The following is a 26,545-nucleotide window of genomic DNA, read 5'->3' as shown; positions in this document are numbered from 1 at the left end:
TGGTGTTTAGAGCTTCTTTCAATGCTTCTACGAGCAGGACAAGGATTAATACATTGCTCAGTGGAGGAAGATCTTACAGACCCAACCTAGACTTTTTCCTTGATTAGGAGACTATTCCCCACACTCCTCCCTGTTCTGCTCCAGGACATCCCATGGAAGACGCATGTGTGATGAGTGAGGCCCTGAGCCCCCATTTATTTTTAATTCCCCAGTCCCTGTGCCAGCCCTGACTGTGGCGGTGAGTGAAAACACAGATGAATTTTGGAAACATGGCAAGAAGCAATTATGAATTCCTTGCCTTTAGGTGCTCCCTCCTTCCCCTTGGGCCCTGAAAATCAGCATAAATTCCTTGGTTAGGAGAAGCTATCAAAATACTATCCATCTGGATCCAATTTCCAGAGCTGCTGGGCTCCAAAGTGACCAGAGTTAAAGGTCTATCCATAAATTTTCCTCTTGGTGCCACCTGCCTGAGCCCAAACTGTGCCTGCAAGCCACCTGTCCTGACCAGATAACAGATGGGACCGGCTCAGATTCTGAACAAGCAGCACAATTCTCTCACTGACCCACCAACCTCTCTGCCCTTCCGAGCCAAGTGTGGCCTCGTTTCTTTCAACTTGGTTTATCTGATCATCTGCGTTCCTGTGTCTTTGCAGGTGTGGCTGTCTGAACTCGCAGAATACGAACAATTTGCCCATCACCCAGCTCTACTTTTCATTTGGTTATCCTAGCCCTGAACTGTATTCCTCCTTCCTGGCTCCAGTTCTACACCGGGGGACCATTTCTGTCTTTAATATTTTCCGCAGAGATGGAGGAGGGCCAAGAGATGAGGAAACTCAAGCCTATTTGTTATGCTACTTTCTACAATTTGATGGAGGGCAGATTACTGAAAACTGGCTTAAGAAATTTTGAAACTTAAGAAAAGGTTAACGCAAAGCAATTGAAACACTAATTCAAATACCAGTGAGGGAATTAGTTGGTTAATTAACTAGATTGTTAGTTTAGGTCCTTAACAAGTAAAGTAGGAACTCATTGGACATAGAAGAAAAGAGACTCTAACAGGTATCTGACTAGATAGCAAATTCCCTATATACTCTTAGAGCTGTTGGTATTATTCTTTGTATCCTCCTAGCTCCATGCTGAGAACCGAGGACAAAGACCCAATATATATATTTTTATTATACCCCACCACCATTACAGTATTGTACAGAATAGTTTCACGGCCTTAAAAACATCCCCTGTGCTTCATCTATTCAACCCTCTCCTGTGCCCACACCCCTGGCAACTACTGCTCTTCTTCTATAGTTTTGCCTTTTCGAGTGTCATCTAAATGGAATCATACAATGTTTTTTTTCAGACTGGCTTCTTTCACTTAGCAATATGTATCTAAGATTCATCCGTGTTGTGGCCTGATAGCTCATTTCTTTTTATTGCCCAATAGTATCCCACTATATGGATTTATAACAACTTTATGTGCAGTAAAGTGATGTCAGCACCACCCTGTCCTGCTGGTTTCATTTATCTCTTAAACATACCATCCTGGCATTGGAGCATTTACACGCTAGTCTCATACAATCAAGTCCAACAGAGGCAATGATCTGACCTTCTATATTTCCAGCTACTATTTATATCTTTAGAAATGGTTTTCTACATTCCACAGCACTCAGCATGTTTGACCTAATGGGTTTGGGCCTTTCTTGTTTTCCTCTGTGATTATGCACGGGGCATGCTATTAATTGTGGCTTAATTGTTTATTTAAAAATCCCAAGTTTATTAATCCATTCACCTACTGGAGAACATCTTGGTTGCTTCCAGTTTTGATGATTGCAAATCAAGATACTACAAACCTTCTCATGAAGGTTTTGGTGTGCACATAAGTTTTCAAATCAGCTGGGTAAATACCTAGGAGTGCAATTACTTGATCATGTGGTAAAATTATGTTTAGCATTGTAAGAAACTCTCAAACTATTTTCCAAAGTGGCTGTACCACTTTGCATTCCCAGCAGCAATGAGTGAGAGCTCCTGTTGCTCTATATACTTGCCAGTATCATCAGCTTTTCTGGATTTTAGCCATTCTAAGAGGTGTGTAGAGGTATGTTGTAATTTTAATTTGCATTTCTCTAATGACAAAGGATATGGAGCATCTTTTGATATGTTTCTTTGCCATCTGCATATCTTCTTTGGTGAAGTGTCTGTTCAGATCTTTTGCCCATTAGTGGGACCATTATTGTTGGTGTAGAGGAAAGCAGTTAATTTTTTCTTCGTTAAGGACACAAGTTTGTATTTATCTTTCTTCATTCCATTCAGTAAAAGCTAAAATGTAGCCTCCAAGGGTGGGGCAACGTAGGCAGCTTACCATGATTCTGACTTTCTATTGAAAAAAGTAACCTCTATTTATTCACCTTGTATCATACAATCTTGCTGTATTGACTTATTAAAGTTTTCTTGTAGCTTCTTTGGGTTTTTTGCGTAGATAATTATGTTACCTGAGCATAAAGACAGTTTTATTTCTTCCTTCCAAGTCTCTACACCTTTTATTTCTTTTACTTGTCTTATTGCGCTAAGCTAGGACTTCCAGTACAGGGTTCAATAGGAATGGTGAGAGCAGACATTCTCACCTTGTTCCAATCTTAGGACAAAAGCATTCAGTCTCCTACCATTAAGTATGATGTTAACTCTAGGTTTTTCTTATACTCTTTATATTAAGTTAATGAAGTTCTCTTCTATTCCTAGTTATTTGATAGTTTTTATTATGGACAGGCATTAGATTTTGTCAAATGCTGATTTTTTTAAATCGTTATGCCTGCCATGTGGGGCGTGGATTTTAGGCGGCAAGAAGAGAAGCAGGGAGACCAGTTGGGAAGACTAATACAGAAGCCCAGGCAAGAGTTGATGAAGGTTTGGATTGAAATGGTGGCAGTGCAGAGAAGTGAACAGATTCTGGGTGTATCTTGAAACAAGAGCCAACAGGACATGCTGGTGTGTGGAATGTGCTGGAAGGAGGAATGGGAAGAGTCAGGGGAGACTGAAGCATGAGCTTGAGCAACAGGGTGGATGGTTCTGCAGTGAACTGACATGCTGAAGACTGAGAGAGAGACAGATATGCAGGGTGGGGCCTACAAGTCTGTTTTGGACATGTTACAGTTTTCGGTAACTATTAGACCTCCAAAAAAAGATTTAGGAAGACAATTGAATCTACAAATCTTTAGCCCAAGGGATAGATCAAGACTGGATTTATAATTTAAAAAGTCATCTGTATCTCAATGGTATTTAAAGTCTTGGAATTTCATGCAATACCTTGGGAGAAAAATGTAAATAGAGAAGAGAGAAAAGCCCACAGTGAAGCTCAGGAGTCCTCCAACATTTACTGGCTGACTGGGTAATCTGACTTGTGGGAGGGCTTGAATAAGTCAACCACAGTTAGCAAGTGTTCCATGTGTGCTACTGAGATCTGTAGCCATGCACTGGAAAAGATGTATTAGTCCGAACCAGGAGTTAAAATCTAACCGCCCACAATTAAGCCATTAAATACATAGATATTACAAGAATTAACTAAAGATATGGAAAGATTGGGGAATACGTTCGTGGGTTAAAAATACATGGGATTAAATAGGAAAAAGTTTTCTAGAGGACATGATCCAAGACCTGAGAACTAAAGGAGAGGCAAGTGTCTCAGTGAAGGAGGAAGACCTTGCACACGTTTGAAATACCCTGAAGGAAAGTTTGACTCAGGGCCAGGATCCCAGATCTAGAGACCCCTTTTACTTTCATTTTGTTCAATGGGTCTAACAACTTCAACACTAGTCACTAAAGGGAATTTCTGCCAAAACAAACAAGTTGAAGATCCATATCCCAGAGAAGCAAAAAACCAAAGCAAAAACAAAACAAAGAGCAGACAAGTTGGGAGGCAGAAACTTTTGATTAGCTCTGTACTAGCAAAGCTTTTACCAAGAATTGTCAAAAAGGATGAAAATTGGGATGGAAAGCCCTAACAGGTGAATAAAACTTCAGGTGTCACTGGAAACATGCATTCCCTCATCCTGGACACTCTTACTTTCAGTGCACAGCACCCCAAAATGGGCAGGAAAGGAACAGTTCAAATTTTCTTAAACCTGCAATGACCAAATGCCTGTAGGAATAGATTCTTAGCTGCACACTCAGAGCTAGGCATTTAAAATGGAGCCAAACATTATTAAAAGCCCAGGTGAGCCACCTAGGAGAATTGAACTTTTTTGAGAAAGGAAGGAAAGAAAGAAAGAAGAGAAAGAAGAGAAAGAAAGAAAGAAGAAAGAAAGAAAGAAAAGAAAGAAAAGAAAGAAAGAAAGAAAGAAAAGAGAGAAAAGAGAGAAAAGAGAGAAAAGAAAGAAAAGAAAGAAAAGAAAGAAAGAAAGAAAGAAAGAAAGAAAGAAAGAAAGAAAGAAAAAGAAAGAAAGGACCTGCCAACAGCTCTTTATAGATTTGAGACAGCAAATGGCATGCTATCCACTGGCTCCCAGCCGCAATGAAAACTGAGAGGGGAGCCTCTCTGTCATCCTATAGAAGCAGGAAGAAACTAATGAGGAAGAACAGGAGGAAAGGCCATCATTCCGGGTGCAGTTGACAGGGCTCCTCTTCCCCAGGGGCAGCTCTCTAAGCTTAGACAGCCAACTGGACTGTGGGGAAAGGGAAGCCATCTGGGGAGAGGAAAAGCCGCCTCTCTTCTATAGCCAGGGTGTTTTATTCTGAATGGTTATATTCCCCCAAATTCACATGCTAAAATTCTCACCTCCAAGGCCACGTATTAGGAGGTGGGGCCTTTGGGAGGTGATTAGGTCATGAAAATGGAATTCATGAATGGGATTAGTGCCTTTATGAAAGATGTCCAAGAAAGGCCCCTTGTCCCTTCCACGATGTGAGGACACAGAGAGAAGGCACTGCCTATGAAGAAGCCAACCCTCACCAGTCACCAAATCTGCCATCATCTTGATCTTGATCTTTCAGCCTCTAGAACTATAAGAAATAAATTACTATTGTTTATAAACCACTCAGTTAATGGTGTTTTGTTATAGCCCAAACTGACTAAGACACAGGGGCTCAGCTATCAACCCCTTATGAGGTGCTGCAATTGTTCAGAGACAGAAGATTCCCAGCTGTGAATCACTAAAGAGTGTGACCAAACAGCCTTGCCCCTTGGCCCTGAGAAAGAAGCTACAGGATTTTTCTCCAGGGTGCAAGAGCTCCAGGATTTTAACTGCTTTGTCCCAAGATCAGAAAACAACAGCCTCCTCAGATCAGCCAGATCCATGGCCTTTTGTGCAGCATTCAGAGGGTCATCCCACTCCTGCCCAAAGTGAAGACATTTCCCTAGATGTCACTGGCCTTTTTAGTTCTTAAATTAGTGCCCCTACACACACACTTCTCAAAAATGGAAGCTGTAAATATCCCAGATGAGGCCCCAAGAAGAGTCTCAGAATCCAGGTAGGGCAACCATTCAACTGAACCAACGTGAGTTGAGAGTGTGCCTGGGAACAGATTGTAGAATAAATTGATTGCTGAGTCCATCACAGCAAAGTAGAAGTTAGTATAGCCATGGTGCTCCAGAGAAAACAGAAGAGACAGCCCTTCTCTCCCTAATCTCCCCCGATCTTCCCTTCATCTCGTGTTGGGAGTCAAAAGTTCATCCTTAAAAACCCACTATTTTCTAGGCAATTCCCTTCTGCAAAACTCCATTAAACTCTTAGACTACACCTATGTGCAAACAGCCCAGCTCGCTTTAAAATCACATTATTGTTGTTCCAGCAGCCATTTCTAGGCAAGTAGTTTTGATCAGAAATGTTTGTCAAGCAACTCAATATCCAACTGTGTGTGTACAGTACTTCTGAAAGATATTTGCAACTGGAAATTGTGTAGAGTTCAAGGGAAGGGAAATGGACTTTGGCTGCGATTGAATTCATTAGTGGCACATTCTCTGATTGTTTGCTTTTTTTATTTCCTGTAACTCTTGACTTTCAAAGTTATTTACTGAGATGCTTTGTCCTCCATCACGGAGTAGTCTGGAGCTTTTTTTCCTTTGTTTTTTTTAACCTAAAGTGATATCTCTCCCTGAAATAAATTGTATAAAATGATGTAGAGTTCTTAGCAAATTAAAGTGCCTTGTTCAAAAAGCTCCCTAGTCACTCAAGCTTTTCCTTGGCTCCACATCAGGGATCTGAATCTTGTAGGACTAGGAAATGCTGACCCTGAGACTGTTGGCTAAGCCTTCTCATTCCCCAGGGACCTTTCAACAAACCTGTATCCATCCCAGACCCAAAATGAATGTACCTGTACCAGCAATGCTGATTGATCAACACAGAAACTCAGGGACTGGCTCCTCAAAAGCGTGGTCTTTTATTCTACTGATGAAAGACCTCCTAGTCAACACAAATAAAAATGGGAAAAGCAAAAACCTCACCAGAGAGAAAAAGAGATCTGTGTTTAACCCTACGTGTTCATATCATACAGTAAGAAAATAAGATAAGTTGGTAAAGAGACTCGACAACCAGGCAGCACAAATCACTGACATTGTTTTCCCTGCACCATGTAAGTGAGAAAAAATGTTTCTTCATTGTTTCTGTGTGAAGGAAATGGGTTATTGTTCAATAAACGTGGCTGTAACTTTCTTATCATTAGATTTGTCCCTTCTTGGTAAACTCTTAGAAGGCTCAGCAGTCCTCTAAGAGCTCTAATGGTAGTTGGCCCTCTATTTTTCAGGAACCGGTTAGACGGTTGGTGGATTACCCCCACTTTTTCTTTCTCCCCTTTCCCTGGTGCTTAAGCACTTCCTTGCTCACTCACATCCCTGCAGAAAGAGGAACTGGTGCCTGGACAAGAGGTAAAACCCAAGGCTGTCCATTGTAGATACAAGGAGGAGGATGACAAGAAAACCTGAAATAACTTGCCACATGAGAATTGCATTCCAAGAATCCACACTCTTCCTGCTGAACCAAGATCCTGCTGTACATACTTAGTGATGCTTAATGGTTCCTCAACTTCTATGATACAGACAGTCCAGTAGGCAAGTGGCTCTGAACCATGGATGCAAATCAGAATCTCCGAGCAGCGCCTTCAGAATAAAAAGGTCCAGATCATAGTTCCAGGCATTCTGATTCAGTAATAGCAACAACGCTTTAGACTGACACGGTGTAAGCATAAATTACTCTAAGCTTTGTATATATTTTTACCTCATGTCATCCTCACAATGGCACAAGGTGATGGGTCTATTATGATTCCCATTTTATAAGTGAAAAATGAATGCACATAGAGATTAAGAAACCTTCCCGAGGTCACACAGTTAAGTGTTGCAGGCAGACCTCAAGGCCACATAGCATGTTTCCAAAATCTATGCTCTTCACCAATGGGGCTACAGCACGTGCCTCAGTCCACTTGGGCTGTAGTAACAAACAATCTTAGACTGAACAACAGAAATGTATTTCTCACCATTCTGGAGGTGGAGAAGTCAAAGATCAAGGTGCTGGCAGATCTGATGTCTGGGCCGGACCCGCCTCCTCGTTCATAGATGGCACCTTCTTTCTCTGTCCTCACATGGTGGAAGAGGGCTGCTCTCTGGGGCCTCTTTTACAAGGGCACTAATTTCATTCATGAGGGTTCCACCCTCATGCCCTAATCACCTCCCGAAGGCCCCACTTTCTAATAGTATCACTTCAGGGGTGAGGATTTCAACACATGAATTTTGGAGAAACACAAACATTCAGACTATGACAGCATGTTCTCATTGAAATGCCTCCTGAAACGCATACCTGGCGAAGAGCCACAGTACTCAATCTTAGTTTAAATACTCTTCTAGTAGAATCTTTCCCCTCAGAGCTGGCAGTCTCAGTGACAAAACACATGTGTGGCACAAACAGAATGTGTCAACTGCATCATCCTGCAGATACCATTCCCAGACTATTAGCTGTGTTTGGGTTTTCTTTTTAATGGGCTCTGTTTTTCTACATATAGACTGTTTTATCAGTAACAGTGTTGAGCCTCACCTCAGGCAGGTGGAAGGAAATCTACAACAATTTTTTTTAAATGTATAAGGAACTACCATGTGATCTGCCCTGCACTTAGCATAGAGGATAAAAGCTGGATAAAGTAGTGTCTGCTCGTTGTGAGAAGCGAAAGAACGCACTCCAAAATAATTTTCATGTTATGAATAATATGTGGAAGGCTGCAGAGTAAGAGCACAGTTCATTCTGCCTGGAGGGGCAGGTTGGTGGCTTTCACTCTGGACACTGTAGAATGAACTCCAGCTACCTGTGGGTGAGGCAGGAGCGCACCCCTGTCTAAGGGCACAAGAAGTTCATAGATGAGGAAGTAGTGCCATGAGGCTGTAGCCAGGGATAGAAAGGAAAGTGTCTCTATGAGATGTCCTTGAACCAGCCTCCCAGGAACCTGAAACAAGGACCCCAGTTTTCTACATGTCCCACAGCCCAGAGAACAACAATGGCCATCTCCAAGAGAGAAATGGCTTTGGCACGCAGGAAGGGCACCTCGGAGCTGGTAACAATGGTGATCCTCTGGGCAGCTCTGCTATAGAAATGATCCCAAGAGGTGAGGACGGAACTTCTTCATCCCTTTCAGTATCCCCAGTTCCAACAGAAAATCCATGCCTTCCCTGCGCCTGAGATTGCTCTAGCCCAGTACGACAGCTGTTTCATTTAAAGTAGGCAGGTGGGAGGAGGGAGGTGCTTCTCAATACTGGAAAGTCCATGTCCGTGAGGTCTCACCAGACTTCATTCTCTGCCCCTGCGTGCCTCCTCTCTTACTCTTGCCCTGCCTGTCATGTAGGACAAGGATAGGTTCTGTGTGATCCTCTTTGTACTTTGCCTGCTCTACATAATAGGTGCTGGGATGATGATCATAATGATGGTTTAAAAGAAATGCTAATGGCCCCAGCAAAATCCTGAAACCTCACTCTGCTCCTCAGAATGGTAATAGAGGATGGGAGGTGCATTATGGATATTCCCACTCAACTTGCTCTAAACAGCTCCAGTATTAATGGAAATTTTAATGAAAAACTAAGCCTCTATTAGGTTGCCATGCAGAATTCCCACAACATGCAGAGTCTGGTTAATTTCCCTTGTGCCGGGGCCACAGGCTCAAAAGCACAGACACACACACTCTCAGGAAAATTCCTTCCAATCTCCAGACCTTGTGCTTTCCCCTGCTAGCCCAACTCTAGGGCTTTACAGGACTGCGGCAGCTCTCCCATGCTTATAGTCAGAGCAGGTCCTGTGGCACTTCAGTGAAAATTAATTCCTTGTTCCCTGTCTTTCTTGCTCAGCGATCATGAATTGCCAGAGAGCGCCAAAGGGAGCCTCCAAGTCTCTCACTCTCCTTTTGTCGCTCAGATGAAATCTGTAACTCACTCCAGGATGCAATGGGTTCAGAGGCTACAAATCTAAGGGCCTAGAGACTATGCCTCCCCCTTGCTAGACTCCCCTGACATGTCATGTGCCACTTCCCTGGGAACCTGCCATCCCCAGCTATTTGTACATTTTCCAGGAGAGCACAGAAGCATACACTTCCATGAGATGTTTTAATTATGACAAGTGGATCCCTCTCCCTATGTAGTAGAGACCAGCACCACCTTAGAGAAAACCAGGAATTGTAGGAGATAAACTGTCAAAAGCTTTGTCTTGTTAAAACCAGACATTGTAATCCCAGCACTTTGGGAGGCCGAGGCAAGTGGATCTTGAGGTCAGAACACCAAGACCATTCTGGCTAATACAGTGAAACCCCATCTCTAATAAATATACAAAGAATTAGCCAGGTATGGTGGCAGGCGCCTGTAGTCCCAGCTACTCAGGAGGCTGAGGCAGGAGAATCACTTGACCCCAGGAGGCGGAGGTTGCAGTGAGCCAAGATTGTGTCACTGCACTCCAGCCTGGGCGACTGAGCAAGACTCCATCTCAAATACATAAATAAATAAATAAGCCAGACATGATATCAAAACTTCCCCCACATCCCCCTCCTGCCTTTCACACTCCACACTCCCCGTGCTCATCAATCCCATGTGTGGAGATGCCCTGCACTCTTCTTGCTGGTCCTTCCCTTGCCAAGACTGGGCAGTATTACTGACATCCGCTTTTCCACAGTATTTCTGCCAGAAGGGACAGTGGACAGGGAGTATGGATTCCTGGCTCCAGTTCTGAGTAGAAATACATGAGTAAGAAGTAGAGAGATGGAGCAAAGGAAAAAGAAAGAAAGGACTTTGGAAAAAGTAAAATCCTACACTCTAGAAAGCTAATGCTGAGAACCCATTTGAAGTTGGGGTGACCCACTGGGTCTCTTCTTCTTTTTCTGTCCCCATGTGACTTTCTTGTCACATCACACAATGTGCTTTGCTATCTCCAACTGCTAGGATTTGAATGTTTTTGACTCCTCCAAAATTCATGTTGAAACCTAATTGCCTCCAAAATTCAGGTGTTGCCAATATGACAGTATTGAGAGGTGGGGCTCTAAGAGGTGATTAGGCTATAAGACCTCCTTCCTTATTAATGGGATTAATGCCCTTATGCAAGGGGCTTCATGCAGTGTTTGGCTAACTTATTCTAGCTTGCCTTCCACCTTCTGCATATGAGGATACAGCAAGAAGGCTCTCACCAGAACAGATGCTAGTGTTTGATCTTGCACTTCCCAGCCTCTAGAACTGTAAGAAATAAATTTCTGTTATTTATAAGTTACCCACTCTCAGGTACTCTGTGACAGCAGCACGAAGGAATTAAGACACTAAGATTCCCAGTGCACAGCTTTCATAAGCCTCTAGTGCTTTCTAAGAGGCCTGGCCCCGTTTTCTGGTTTCTTTGATGGTCAATGGGCAGACTCCCTAAAGTCATTTACAATTGTTATGGTAATGGGCTGTTAGTCATAGCAATGCGTTTTTCCTTTTATGGGTCCCTAATGCTGCAGTTCAGCAGTTGCCTGACTCCTCTGTGACTGGTGATAGAAACACCACTGTGCCCTGGGTGGCACACTTTTCATGAGGTAGACTGAGCATATTTCAGACCCTGGTTGAATAAAAACTATTAGGGGAAAATCAATCTTATTCTTCTCTCAACGGGCATTTTGGCTCTCTCCTTTTTTCTCCTTTCCCTTCTTTCCTTTTTACCTACACCCCATCTCCCACAGTCATTTATTTCCTGGCATAATGTAAAGAGGAACAATGCTGTTTCAAAGGCTGGGTTTGATCTTCAACTTTGTGAACTGAGTCAGAGCCTCCTGTTTTCCCTCATACCACTAAAGAGGCTTCAGCTCAGACTGTCTCAACCCTGCTTGCAAGTAAAATCTCCTAGGTGATTTTTAAAATTTTTCATACTGGGGACCCACCCCCGACCAATTAAATCAGAATATTTGGGGCTGGAGTCTCGGTATCCATAGTTTTCTAGCTCCCCCAGGTGATTCTAACGTGCAGCCAATCATGAGCACCACTGTGTCTAGTGCCATATCTGAAGCTATAGACAGCCGTCCTCAGAAACCCATCCTGGAAATCTTCACAGTTTATGTCCTCTGGTTTTGATTAGGGGTGGGCCCAGGGAGTCGACTGGGCACAAATGAAATCAGCAGACCCTCTAGCTATTAGCGACACATAGAAAGGACTCCGTGAGCACAGATTAACCCTAGACACAGGCTTTCTGACCTTCTTGAGCAATGTGCCTCCTTCTTCAATCATCCTTCAGCTCAGGTGATTCATCTCTCATCATTATTTGGGACAGAACACAGAATTGTAAAAGTTGTAGGGGACTTCTGTCATTCTTCTTGCAAAACACAGCTGGTGAGATTGTCTGACAATGGTATCTGTTCTCTTTGTGATAAACAACACACAACCAAACAATACGTATCAGAAACTCACACAAGGCATGACCCTCTGCTAGTTGCTATTTTTCCTGAGAGACAGTGTCTGTGCCATCTGGGAGCTTATGTCATAAGAAAAATGACACCATCCAAAACATGGTTACCCAGAAGGCAGTTACAATATTGTGCTTTCTATTTTCCTTTTTTCTTCATATGTTTTGGTTTTAAGATATATTCGGGGTATTTCACCAAGATGTTATATGACAGAAGACACTGGCCAAGACACATAAACATCAGTGGTTTCTTTGGAGACTAGGTTTCTGTAAAGACTTACTCTTTCCAAGCCTTTCATCTGGCCTCAGATGATCTCTCCATTGGCCTCTATCTCATCCTCACTTTGCAAAAGTCAAAGCAAAACACAGTTGTTTGCCAAGCCTCTATCCCCTATAGCTTCTAGGATGGTGTTAATATACAGCCCAGGGAAAACCATATTGCATCTTTTATTGGTCTTGGAATGGCTTCATCCTTTACAACCAAGCCTCATCTTTCTCAGAGTCAGTGCATGCTCTAGCTGTGGGACAGTTTTATGGTTTACTGACTTGGCAATCAATGTGACATGCTGAACAAGATTGCTTCTCTGGCCTGAGAATGGTCAGGTCGTCCTTAAAAGTTTGCTCCTCCAATGGGCATTCAACCTGACATTTCCAGCCATTTACTTGGCTCTCTCAGGGAGCCTGTATTGTACAGGCAATGGGTTCCCTTCCTGGAAACAGTCCAAGACACACAGTCAGTTCTCAATTAGCCATGCTAATGGAAGCAAGCAGCAGTGCAGATGATCCAAAATAGCAGATTATCTGAAAATCATTTTTACTGGCTTTGGAACAAATGCAATGATGCAATGCACATCAGTGTGCACATGTGCATACGTCTCAGCAGTATCGTGTTTTCCATGGATTGTCTGTGTCTTATGTGTATTAGAGTTTGCATTCTCTGAGGTGTCATCCTTTGGAAGTGAAAGTAAGCATCCCAACTGCATCCCAAGTGACAGGGAAGCCAGAATGGAGTAAAAGTGCTCCCCGGGGTATTTCCAGAGGCAATGGAGAAGGTCATGGAACTCTATTTCAATAGTCCTATGGGCACCACTGGCCTCACAGTTCTCTTACCCCAAAGGGTCCACTTTGCCCTTCACATACCCTGGCGTTGGCTGGTGCCCACTGTCTGCCCCAGATCCTAGCAGGGCTATCGGTAGGTCTCCAAGCCACTCTACAGGCTGTGCAGTTGTCCCTGCTTAGTAGCAACCCCAAAATTTTTATCATGGTTTTCAAGACCAGAATGCCACCTACAGGGTGGAGCTTGTCAGATGCTCTTACACAGTAAGCACGAGGCCACCTCCAGCCTTCTTTAGATGTTTTCTGCAAGTTTTTGAGTTGCCTTTAAAGGCACCACTTAGTAGTATGCTTCTTAAACTTCATTGAACATAAGAATCACCCACAGCCAGGCGCGGTGGCTCAAGCCTGTAATCCCAGCACTTTGGGAGGCTGAGACGGGCGGATCACGAGGTCAGGCGATCGAGACCATCCTGGCGAACACGGTGAAACCCCGTCTCTACTAAAAACTACAAAAAACTAGCCGGGCGAGGTGTCGGCGCCTGTAGTCCCAGCTACCCGGGAGGCTGAGGCAGGAGAATGGCGTGAACCCGGGAGGCGGAGCTTGCAGTGAGCTGAGATCTGGCCACAGCACTCCAGCCTGGGTGACAGAGCGAGACTCCGTCTCAAAAAAAAAAAAAAAAAAGAATCACCCACGAGCTTGATTTAATTGCAAATTCCTAGGCTGTACTCATAGAAATTCCAGTTCAGTTGGCTGGGACATGTTCCTTGAATTTGCATTGTTGTCAAGCACATCAGCCCGTGGAAGGCATCCTTTGAGAAGCTGTTTAGAGAGCCATTCAGACTCTGCTTCTGATCTGACTTCGGGCAGCATCTTGAGTGAAGGTGAACGTTCGCCTTTTCATGGCCTTTAATCCTCCACAAACCACTCTTTTTTGTCCAAGACCTATGTGTGATGGGCCAGTACAGACCAAAGGATGTTGGCACACAGGGTGGGACAGTCTTTACCAGGTGGGCTGTGCAAAGTAACTAGACACTTGGACCAGTGTGCCTTCCTCCCAGCCTGACTCTATTCAGAAATTCATGGGCAACCCACAAGTCACAGGCTTCTTAGAAGATACAACTAATAATAACTAATAGTATAACTCCTATTTTTTTAGTGCTTACTCAGTGGCATTATGGTAAGTGTTCCACGTGAATTTTCTCATTGAATTCTCTTAATCCTATGAGGTGTCACTCTCATTTTGGGAGGGCCAATGGAGAAGCTATCTCAGCCTTTGTAGCTCTAGTTTTAAAATAAGAGAAAAAATAAATAAACTCACCATGTCTGAGATTCTTGAAGAAAAGACAGCACGAAAAGCAGCTAATTATTATTAATATTCATGACTATATCCTTCCAGGCAAGAGGAAAAATGTATGATTTTCTGTAGTTTCCTAAGAAGTGGTTCAGACTAGAGCAATTAGCTAATCAATTGACCAGTCTAAATGGTTTCCTGTGATTTCTCTTGATGGATGCCCACTGGCCTCTTCTCCTTGTGAGATAGAAGGGTTAGGTCCATCCAACAACTGTGACCAACTGCCTAAAATGGGGTTGTCACTTTGGACAATTTCCCATGCTCCAAAGATCAGGGTGGACAAAGTAACAAGTCTGATTGTTTATGTGGTCATTGACTTTCTAAAATAAGCAGTAAGATTCATGGGTACATAAAGGACTCTACTTTCAGTAGATTAACCAAATGTCAGTCTTGCAGAATCAAGCAGGGTCTAGTGGGTGGAAGAAAAGCCTAGAGGCAACAAGAAGGAGAAGCTGTTGACATGGCACCTTAAAGACAAAGAGAAGGTCTTAACGAGAGGCAAATCCCATTCAGGAAAGTTCTCCGCATCAGTAATTAAAGTATATCCAGCAATGTAGGGCTGGCAAAGTATAAAAGATCAATAGGTTAAATACTTTATGTTGTTTAATCAGATACTTAGCACAAATCAAATATTACCTTACTGAGGTTACTAGGCTAAATGAGGGCACTGCAGCAGTGAACATTCATTACTGAGACATACTGAGATCGTGAAAATAGCAAGGTACATCTGAGTCACCTCCAGCCCTGAGATGAAGTATAAGGAGGCCAGAAAGCCTTTAGTCACTGCATTTAGCACAGTCACTGCATCTGTGCTTTTTCTTTAGGAGTGGCTTAGGAAGTTGGGGTTATCAGTTTCCCTAGATAATTAAGTATACCAAGTCTTGAAAGGTATAAAAATAACCATCTCCTCAAAGCTGGATATACTCACTGACATGCAAAAATGATCTAGATATCCACATTATTTGAGATCATCAAAAGCTTCCTTATTCTTCTTGTATGACAATAACTACTTGTTATTCCATGCATTACCACTACCAACATGGCAGCATTTGGGTATTGAAGCTGCGAGTCTTAAAGAGAAGATATTCAAAGGAGAAGGAGGGGGCTAACTCGACTCCTCCAGAAATGGGAGAGCTGTGACAGACACAAAGGGATGGGATAAGCCCCAGGCTTTGGCAACGCCATCTTCTGTGTGAAACTGGTGGGATCCAGGAGAAGAGCTCTGTGGACTGGTCATGAATTGTACTCTGCCAGCCTGGATGGTCTTGATCTGGTCAAATTACCTTCATGTCTCTTCCAGTAGATAGTAGTAAAGCCTGATTGGAATTTCTCTGAAAACTAAGGGCAGGCAAAAGGGGAAAAAGTCACAGAACTACAAAAGCATTGCAGCGACTGAACACAGCACAGGTTTCTACATGGACACAGTCGGAGTTGCACAGATCCACCCAGCCCATGTGCAGAAATGCCAACTGAGTCTCATTCCCTCCCAAGCTAGCACAGTCCTCTTTGGGCTGGGGACAGACAGTCTCTGTGTCATTGTCTCCATCTCCCTTCTCCACCTCACCCCCAACCCATCTACAGGCCCTGGGTTCCCACACGTCCCAGCCGCACTCTGGGTGAGAAGAGGAATGACACTGCCCTTCTTTTCTAAAGAGCACGTCCCACTTTGACTTCGGTTCCTCCGCACTCATCTCTCAGACCTGTCCCCTGCCACATATGGAGGTTTCTCCTGATCCATGCCTTTCTGGGTTGGTTTGCTTGGTTACTAAAATGTGTTAACTGGCTAGATGTCATCAGTGCTCTACCTTTTTGGAACTGGCCCACTATTTCTCTAATATTTTAAACCAGCACTTGTCTTACTAGGCCCCTCAGAGCCTTGAGATTCCATGAAGATTTATTTTTTTTAAATTTAGAATTCTCATTTTATCCTCCTGAGAAATTATGCATGATCCATTATAAAATATACAGGTAATACAAAGTTCAAAAGCCTGTCGTGTTTATGGAATAAACAAATGAAAATTAAACATAATACAGTGTGAGAGAAAATCAAGGTTCCTTTTATTTTTTCTGGTTTTTTCGATTGTTTGTTTTCCTGAATTTTTTTTCTTTTCTTTTCTTTTCTTTTTTTTTTTTTTGAGCACAGTCTTGCTCCACCGCCCAGGCTGGATGGAGTACAGTGGCATGATCTTGGCTCACCACAACCCTAGCCTTCTGGGTTCAAGCAACTCTTATGCCTCAGCCTCCCAGGCAGCTGGGACCACAGGCACACACCACCATGCCCAGCCAACCCCTGTATTCCTAGCAGAGACAGGGCCCCACCACGACGGCCAGGCTGGTCTGGAACTCCCGGCCCCAAGCGACGCACACACCTTGGCCTCCCAAAATGCTGGGACCACATGCTTGAGCCACCATACCCAGCCAGTTTCATTTATTTTCATAAGAGATAGGTTATCAGTACACGATGTAAAAGCTTCAAAGTCATCACCAAACGGTGCTAAAGATATGGAGAAATTATGCTGGGAGAAATCTGTGCAAATTCATCTTCTTACTCAGTCTAAGGTGGTAAAAGCATGAAGATTTAAACTGCTCCTGTGGGTAAGACAATCAGTGCAGGGGCTGAGCAGGCAGTGCCCAGGAGCCTGCAACCACTGTCACCTGCTGCCTTATCCCCCATTTATGCCGATTTGGTGTGTTGAGATTCCATGTAAAGTTTCATTTTATAAAAATCTACTTAAGGCGAAAGGTTTGGAAACCTCAGTTTTCCAGAGACTCCAATAACATTATTATTCTATTTTCTTGCCAAAACATATAAAACAATTATCATAATTTCGAAGACATTGGGTGCTAAGAGTTTTCAATATATTATCTTATTTAATGATTTTGCAAATGAAGAAACTGAATCATGGAGGTTATAGTTAAGAAACCAGCCTGATATCTGACAGATATGAGTGGCAGAACCAACAGGCATCTTTCTGACTTCAGAGTCCTAACTCTGTAGCCCTCCCTGACCTCACTCACCTGCAAACATTGCTCCTGGGAACATCTGATGTTGCTGGTTCTCAAGACAGCTCTGGTTTCTTATTCCTTTGCACAGCATAGATAAGGTACAGTCCCAGAATCTAGTGAATCCACAGGACTTTCCTGGCTCAGGTTCCCATTTCCACACACTTCTAGAGGATTCTAATTCGCTTCTAAGGCCTCCTCTCACCCCTTCTGAGGCCCTACCCACCTTTTAGATTCAACAGTGTTTCATCATCATGATATCTTAGTCAGTGCAAACAGTGTCAGGAACAAAAAATAAGAGAAAGCCACGTTGTCCTGGAAAGCCAAACAAGAACTGACTGTTGCTGCCCTGTTATCCTGCTATTGCTTCTCCTGCTTTGGTACAGTGGACAGAATTTTTATCATGCTGTTGTCACACAGAAACCTAAGCCAAGACAAGCCTAAGGAGACCAAGCCACCAGGACTGTTCCCCTAGTTCTGCAGCCCCCTGAAATGCTTGAGACACACCCTTCATAAGGCTCTCCCAGGGTGGACAGGCACACGCTGCTCCGAAGATGACAACTGCGATTGTGAAAACTGCAGATCTGCGCTCTTTGCAAAGTGATTCCAGTCCCCAGGGTGACACACAGTAGCTGCCTTCCCTGGGCAGGAAGATAAACAGCGTGATGAGGGAGGGAGAGCTTTCAACTTGACAAGTGAAGTGATTTTTAACCTTCCAAATTCAGTTGTTTGTGGGGGAGTGAAGGGGTGAAGGAGAAAAGAGGCAGGCTTTTCAGGGAGACAAAGAAGGCATTTGTCAGAGCAGAGAGCTGTGTAAACCCACCGAGGATTCAGGCAGTTAGCACCTTGGCAAGCCCCTGCCTTTGCAAGCCCTGACCTAATTTTGAGAGATACTGCTCACATTGTTTTCCAGATAAAAGCAGGCAACAGTGAGAGCTCTCCTGGGTGAGGCTTTGACATCAGGAAAAATTATCCTGACTCAAGTGACTAATCTTCTTTCTTATCCCTTTCCCCGTACCCCAACCCTGCACTTTCTTCTCCATCTCACAAATCTTCGGCAGAGCTGCCAAATCACAGCCACCAACACAGAGACAGACAGATGTACTCCACCACCACCTGCCCACGGTGGGGTGAGACCTGTGTTCAGTACAGCCTGTGCCAGCTAGGAACATCCTTCGGTGTCTTCCTTCCTCCTACGTAAAATCTGGCAGTTTAAGCTATCATGTTGAGGCCAGGATAAAAGCAAGGACCTGCCTCTGGGGTGAATGAATCGTCCTCTGCAGACTCCTGGCCTCTGACCCAATAGGCTAGTCATAATATTCAGAGGGAAGCAAAGCCTTTAAAGAAGCAAATCCTTAAAACACTCAAGGTTGTAAAAAAAAAAAAAAAACAGTTGAAAAGCATTGAAGCAGTGTAGAAAAAGATATGCAATATCCATCGACCTTCAAGAGTATGAGGGGCTCAGACCTCTCACAATGTCGGCTGTGTGGTTGCCCAGGTGACGAGGGCTCAGGATGTGGACCAGGCTAGACAATCCCTCCAGACAGATGCAGGACATAGCTTTAGGGTTACTGTGCTCTGGGGTGAGGGAAGGACATCTCTCTGAAGCAAAAGAGCTTCCTACATTACACATGCTCTTCCTCTTTAACTGTTACCTGTAGTTTCCTCTTGATGGAAACCACTTTCTTAGAGGTCTTCCCAGAAAGGCCAATCCTATCTCCCTCCACCTTCAATACTTCAGAGGCAGATGCCTGGAGGTAGGAAAAAAGGAGAAGCAGCCCATTTAAAATTCGTTTCACTGTTGCATTGCAATATGCTGTGGGAAAAAAAAAAAAAAAAAACTTTCAGTTTAGGTACCCTAGATCCATCTTCTCGGGGTTGACTTTACATTCTATCACTGAAGTGGTAAAAGTCCTAGCTGCTAAGTTGCTCATCCTTTAGCAACTTTTAACAATAAAATCAGTGTCCCCAGTAGAGGTCTTCCCTGCCACCTGTCAGGTGTCCCAACCATGAGCTCTCGCTCACCAGCCTTGTGAAGCTGAATGCAGACATCGAAACACAGCCAAACTGATTCTCAAAGTAGAAATTCATGTGTCCAGAGGCCCCTTGAAACTGGAAGCCCACGATAGAGAGATTCAAGGACATCAGATTCTAGAATCAAAGGCTGTGGCCTTGCTGTGACTGAGGGTGAGATATGTGCTGGGCTCGGGGATCACCCTCTAGGCAGAAGTGGTATCACCTTCCCCTAAGTCTCATGGAGGCAGCTACAAGGTCTATTTTTCAATTCCCTCTTTTGGTGCAACTAAAAATGGCTACAGAGGAACAAAGGTGACATTTTCTCTTTGATAGCACCAGAGACAAAAAAAATGTCAGAGGCATCCCTGCCCTTCTCTTCCTTCTCAGGTTCCACCATGCACTTTTTATGGAATGTCTGTGAACCTGGGGGCTTGGCCTCGGCCTTGCCACGTTTCATGCAGTCCCTCCCATTTCTCATTGCCCTGGCATGTCACATTGAATGCTGCCAGGAGAGAGTCGGGTCAAAGTGTCCGTGTGACCTTGAAAAGAGCTCCTCCACATGTGGTCCTGGGAGATTGGAGTTTGCAAAATACCACTTCCGGTGTTGCTTTTTTCTCATTCCATATCTGGCGTTTATATTGCTCTTTACATCTTTCAGAACCATTTCATATCTATTCCCCGATTTGAATTTCATGACAACCCCATGAGGTATCATTGTCTTCATCTTACAGCAAAGACAGTGAGGTGCTGGACTGTGATTCCCCCCAAGGTCAAACGCCAACTTACAGACTGAGGCAGCACAGGGGCTTGGTTTCCTGGGCAGGTCCAGCTGGTGCCTCTTCTGCCACCCCAAACCTGCCCATCCTTTACTGAGCAGGTCAGTCATTCCTCTGCTTCTGCAAAGCCATCATCCTCGGCCACCGCGGGCTCCAGTACCACCTCCTCTGTTGGTCTCTGTAGACAACGCACCGTCTGCCTCTCTCGCTTGCCTAGTTATTCCATCATTCTCTTGTTTACTTAACTTTTCAGGTGTGTACATATATTCCTCACAAGAAAATTATAAATAAGGTGTCTGGCATAAGCTTTATTATACCTGCTCTCTTTTTCCCCTCCCCCACCCCCACAACCCAACAAAACCCAATTAAGAGTGTAGGAGACATTTAACAAATACCGGCTGCTGAATGCATGAATGAATGACTTTTTAAATCAAATATAAATTAAACTGATGTCTCACCCAAAGCAGAACTTCCTCTTGCATTAATCCTTGTAGGGATTTTTCTACTGGCAACAGGGTAACAGTGAGGTGGCTGGTCCTTTTGTAATTGGTTCATGGAGGAAGATCTCAGAGAGGAAAGTTGAAAGGCCTCTGTCCTGGTGAATTGCCTGGAAAGTGAAAATCTGAGATTCAGATTTCAAAAAAGAGTATCTCTTTGGAGTGGTATGGATAAGAGTAGGTGATGGGGTTATAATGACATCATTGATGTTTGGGAGACAGTGGGGATTACAGAAGGTCATGGAGCACAGAGATCAAGGACCAGGTTTTAGAATCAGACATCCTCAGGAACCGAGTCCTGCTACCTATAGACTGAGTGGGGGACTTTGGCAAACGGCCTGACCTCTTGTCCACAGTCCCCTGACCTGTGAAGTGGAGATAATGATATTGTCTACACCATAGGGCTGTTACGAGGATGAAATGTGTGAGCAAAGTATCTAGCACTTGCCTACCATTTAGAATGGGCTCAAGGCATAGGAGCTCTTGTTCCTACCACCACAGACTTCCTGGACAGGCTTGGCCCAGGCTTCCTCTCCTCTCTTAGTTCTTCTTTGTGCCCTTAGGAAAGAAGATGGTTTATATCCATCAACCCATAGAGTGCCCAGCCCGGGCTCACTGGCCAGAGGGTGCTGGGTTCACACAAAGAACAAGGGGTGGGGGTTAACAGATGCTGGAACCCAACCCAAAGAAGCCCATTCCTTCACTCTGAGAGGCTGAAATTCCAGCCTGCCGGTGACCTCCAGAACCTTGGGGTTTTTTTTAAAGAAATCCTCCAGACGGATCAGACATACTAGTGCCTATCTTCCTCCCAGCCCAGAATCGATGAGCCCTCACCATTTCATTTTTGGTTAGCATAAGGATGAACTCCCCTTTTTGCCTCATTCTCCAGTTGGCATAATGACTTACCCTACATTCGTTTAAATATCTGAATTCAGAAACGTTAATTAGGGACTTCCCACGACTTTATGGAGGTGTCATGATTAGACCTGTTATTACCACCCCAAATGGGAAAATTGAACATCTACTGCTTTAGGAACCCTTCATCACAATTAATGCTGTCTCCAAAACTTCTCATTTATTGGGTTCTCTGGTATAATCATTCCTTATATGTGTTTCAAGACCTTGTACAAGTACAAATAATTTAAACTAATTAGCTTATTATAAAAAAGAATGAAAACAAATGGCACATGAATGAATTGTGAGTTTTCATATGGAATTAATATCTCCCTAATACCCACAAATTTGGCAAATTCATTATGCATCTATAATCAAACCTGATAAATCCCCTAGATAATTCAGCAGTAATTATGCATGAACTGCTGCCACTTATTTTAAAGTGCTACCAAAATAAGAGTTTTATTCCCAAGATCCAGTTAGGCTCCAGGATAACTAAGACTAACCTGACATCTCCTGTCAAAATCAGCCATGAGGGGTGTCTCTGAGTCATCCCCCCTGGTGACTCTGCCCCCTGGATGCTGTCCACTGACATCTGGAAAGAGCATGCATGGTTGTCTAAAATAGTCCCTGTTTGAAACATGGAGTGGAGTTTATCACTGGAATTTATTTGTGAGATTTGGGGAAGATGGAGAGGGATTCCTGGTTGGAATAATTATCAAGGTTCAATGAAACACACAAACTGTGCACCATCCCACCAATTCCCAAAAGACTTTCTTAATCTAACTGAGAAATCCTATAGCAAGGAAGGCTTTTCTCATTTCAACATGGATTGCAATTCTTTTCTGATGTGGTTTGGCTGTGTCCCCACCCACATATCATCTTGAATTGTACTCCCACAACTCCTATGTGTTGTGGGAGGGACCTCATGGGAGATAATTTGAATCATGGGGTGGTTTCCCCCATACTGTTCTCATGGTAGTGAATATGTCTTGTGAGATCTGATGGTTTTATCAGGGGTTTTCACTTTTGCATCTTCCTCATTTTTCTCCTACCACTGCTGTGTGAGAAGTGCCTTTTACCTCCTGCCATGATTCTGAGACCTTCCCAGTCATGTGGAACCATAAGTCCAATTAAACCTTTTTCTTCCCAGTCTTGAGTATGTCTTTATCAGCAGCATGAAAACAGACTAATACAGTAAATTGGTACCAGTAGAGTGCGGCATTGCTAAAAAGATACCCAAAAATGTGGAAGTGACTTTGGAACCTGGTAACAGGGAGAGGTTGGAGGGCTCAGAGGATGACAGGAAAATGTGGGAAAGTTTGGAACTTCCTAGAGACTTGTTGAATGGCTTTGACCAGAAGCCTGATAGTGATATGGACAATAAGGTCCAGGCTGAGGTTGTCTCAGACGGAGATAAGGAACTTGTTTGGAACTGAAGCAAAGGAGACTCTCGTTATGTTTTAGCAAAGAGACTGGCAGCATTTTGCCCCTCTCCTAGAGATTTGTGGAACTTTGAACTTGAGATAGATGATCTACGGTATCTAGTGGAAGAAATTTCTAAGCAGCAAAGAGTTCCAGATGTGACTTGGGTGCTGTTAAAGGCATTCAGTTTGATAAGGGAAGCCAAGCATAAAAGTTCAGAAAATTCGCAGCCTGACAATGTAATAGAAAAGAAAAGCCCATTTTCTGAGGAAAAATTCAAGCTGGCTGCAGAAATTTGCATAAGTAATGAGGAGTCCAATGTTAATCCCCAAGACGATGGGGAAATGTCTCTAGGGCATGTCAGAGGTCTTCACAGCAGCGCTTCCTATCACAGGGCCATAGGCTTAGGAGAAAATGGTTTCATGGGACAGGCCCAGAGTCCCTGTGCTGTGTGCAGCCTAGGGACTTGGTGCCCTGCATCCCAGCTGCTCCAGCCATGGCTCAAAGGGGCCAATGTAGAGCTCAGGCCATGGCTTCATAGGGTGCAAGCCCCAAGCCTTGGCAGCTTCCATGTGGTGTTGAGCCTGACAGTGTACAGAAGTCAAGAATTGGGGTTTGGGAACCTCCACCTAGATTTCAGAAGATGTATGAAAACTCCTGGATGGCCAGGCAGAAGTTTGCTACAGGGGTGGGACCCTCATGCTAGGGCAGTGCAGAAGGGAAATGTGGGGTCAGAGCCCTCACACAGAGTCCCTACTAGGGCACCACCTAGTGGAGCTGTGAGAAGAGAGCCATCGTCCTCCAGATCCCAGAATGGTAGATCCACCAACAGCTTGCACCGTTCACCTGGAAAAGCCGCAGACACTCAATGCCAGCCTATGAAAGCAGTTGGGAGGGAGGCTGTACCCTGCAAAGCCACAAGGATAGAGCTACCCAAGACCATGGGAACTTACCTCTTGCATCAGCATGACCTGGATATGAGACCTGGAGTCAAAGGAGATCATTTTGCACTTTAAAATTTGCCCCACTGGATTTCAGACTTGCATGGGCCCTGTAACCCCTTTGTTTTGGTCAATTTCTCCCATTTGGAATCGCTGTATTTACCCAATACCTGTACCCCCATTGTACCTAGGGAGTAAGTAGCTTGCTTTTGGTTTTACAGGTTCATAGGTAGAAGGGATTTGTCTTGTCTCAGATGAGAGTTTGGACTGTGGACTTTTGGGTTAATAGTGAAATGAGTTAAGAATTTGGGGACTGAGGGGAAGACATGATTGGTTTTGAAATATGAGAACATTAGATTCGGAGGGGCCAGGGGCAGAATGATATGGTTTGGCTGTGTCCCCACCCAAATCTCATCTTGAATTATACTCCAATAATTTCCACGTGTTGTGGGAGGAACCCAATAGGAGATAATTTTAATCATGAGGGTGGTTTCCCCTATACTGTTCTAGGGATAGTGAATACCTCTCACAAGATCTGATGGTTTTATCAGCGGTTTTCACTTTTGCATCTTGCTCATTTTTCTCTTGCCACCACCACGTGAGAACTGCCTTTCACCTCACTCCATGATTCTGAGGCCTCCCCACCCATGTGGAACTGTAAGTCCAATTAAATCTGTTTTTCTTCCTAGTCTCGGGTATGTCTTTATCAGCAGTGTGAAAACGGACTAATACATTTTCCAACATGACACACCTGAAATTGTAGGACTCTGATTTTAGCCACCCATTCAACCAGGCAAAATGAATTTTCTACCCTTTGAGCTACCATATTTATTTCTAGCTTTCTTAAAACATAGCTCATTATTTATTTTTAGATATAGCTCCTATTTTACCATGTTCTGCTTGAAGATAATGACAGTACTATTTATTACATGCACTCATTACATACATATATATGTTCAACAAGTATTAAATATCTGTGTGTGAGGCATTGATGCATCAGTCAATAAAACAAATAGCTAAGCCTTCATGGGGCTGACATTTTAGTGGGGGAGACATGAAATGAACAAATAAAAATGAAACATATCAGATGGAGATAAGCACTCCACAGATAGGCAAAACATGGAGAGGGATATAAAGTACTCCTATAGGGGTGGGGTGTACATTTTAAATAAGGTGGTCAGTCCCCAAAAAGGTAGCCATTGAGCAATGTCTTGAAGCAGGGGAGAGCCCGAGGACAGGACATCCCAGGCAGCGGGAACTGCACAAGTGCAAAGACCCAGAGACAGGAGCATGCCTGGTGAGTTTCAGGAACAGCAAAGAGGCCAGGGCAAGTACACTCATTCCTTCTCACATTGCTGTAAAGAACTACCTGAGACAGGATAAAAAGGATAGAAGTTTAATTGACTCACGGTTCTGAAGGCAGGCACATCTGGGGAGGCCTCAGAAAACTTACAATCGCGGCAGAAGGCGAAGGAGAATTAGGCCCATATTAGATGGCCAGAGCAGGAGGAAGAGAGTGAAGGAGTAGGTGATACACACTTTCAAACAACCAGATCTCATGAGAACTCACTCACCATCACAAGGACAGCAAGGGGGAAATCAACCCCTATGATCCAATCACCTCCCACCAGGCCCCTCCTCCAACACTAGGGATTACAATTCGACATGAGATTTGAGTGGGGACACAAATCCAAACCGTATCAGCAAGCAAAAGGAAGAGTGAAGATTAAGTCAAAGGGTAACAACGAGACCAGATCCCCGAGGGCAAGAGGGTGCTGGCTTTCACTCTCAGTGAGATGGGATGCTCTGCACCATTCCGAACAAAGGAATGGCTCCCTCTGACTTAGGTTTTTAAAAGCACTACTCAGACTGCTCTGTTGAAACTAGACAGCAGAAGGCAAGGATGGAAGCTGCGAGACCAATTAGGAGGATCTGGCCGCCATCCGGGCACAGGGTCTGAGTGACTTGGTCCAGGGGGTAGCCTTGGAGGGGCAAGAAGACCAGATTCCAAATTTACTTTGAAGGAAGAACCAAAGGGACTTGCTGACAGATTTGATCTTCTTGGTAAACTTTTGGGCTCCCAGCAGAGTACCTTACACTAAAAGGTGCCTGATAAACATTTGCTGAATGAAAGGAGTAAACATATGCATAAATGAAGTATTCAAATAACTCGGACCCTGGTGAGAGGGGTGGGGTTGAATTTGATTAGAGGGAAAGGGACATACCTCATCTATCTCAGTCTCCCTCCTGGGGCTGGGTTTCCTTACCTAGCAGAAACTCATTAAATATTTGTTGGATGCGTGAATAGATGAGTTAATTAAAATGGGCGTGCAAGGCTTGGGAGCTCATTCTGACTTCCAGCTAGAAACCCCAGCAGACAGGCACTGGGGTTTGGAGATTTTTCTTTCTATAGCTCCTGGCAGAGTAGCAGGGGTGAGCCTGGGCTCCCTAAATATTGTGAAATGCTGTCCATGCTGAGGTGCCCGTCAGACCTGCCTAGAAAAGCGTCTAAAATGAAAAGTGCCCAGACTCCTGTTTGTCAGTGGTTGGAAGATGAGTAATACTTTCTAAGTGCTTAAGTGTCATCATCATTACTAAATTGCTGTAGGAATAAAAATTCAGTTTATACCATTGAGGATCATTAAAGTCTCTTCTGAATCTGATGCCAAAATTGAAATAATTGGCTCATCGGTGGTGCAACATGGAATATAACCACATCGG

The 26,545-nt window shown here is 44.0% G+C and overlaps 1 protein-coding gene and 1 long non-coding RNA gene across 3 annotated transcripts in view; one reads left to right on the top strand and one right to left on the bottom strand.

Annotated features, from left to right (window-relative positions):
• KIRREL3 (kirre like nephrin family adhesion molecule 3) overlaps positions 1-26,545 on the top strand; it is a 574,170-nt gene that overhangs the window by 326,590 nt on the left and 221,035 nt on the right. The window lies entirely within an intron of this gene.
• Positions 1-26,545, bottom strand: part of LOC117080849 — an 85,192-nt gene that overhangs the window by 18,182 nt on the left and 40,465 nt on the right. The window contains exons 2-3 of the long non-coding RNA XR_004435986.1: positions 20,526-20,674; positions 18,931-19,026 (exon numbers count right to left, since the gene is read on the bottom strand). This is a non-coding gene — a long non-coding RNA (uncharacterized LOC117080849). The remainder of the gene's footprint in view (positions 1-18,930; positions 19,027-20,525; positions 20,675-26,545) is intronic.

This window comes from Trachypithecus francoisi, unplaced genomic scaffold (genome assembly GCF_009764315.1).
Source record: "Trachypithecus francoisi isolate TF-2019V2 unplaced genomic scaffold, Tfra_2.0 Lachesis_group8, whole genome shotgun sequence".
Classification (NCBI taxonomy): Eukaryota; Metazoa; Chordata; class Mammalia; order Primates; family Cercopithecidae; genus Trachypithecus; species Trachypithecus francoisi.
Note: the sequence above shows the minus strand (reverse complement) of the source record. Positions and strands in the feature narration are given on the sequence as shown.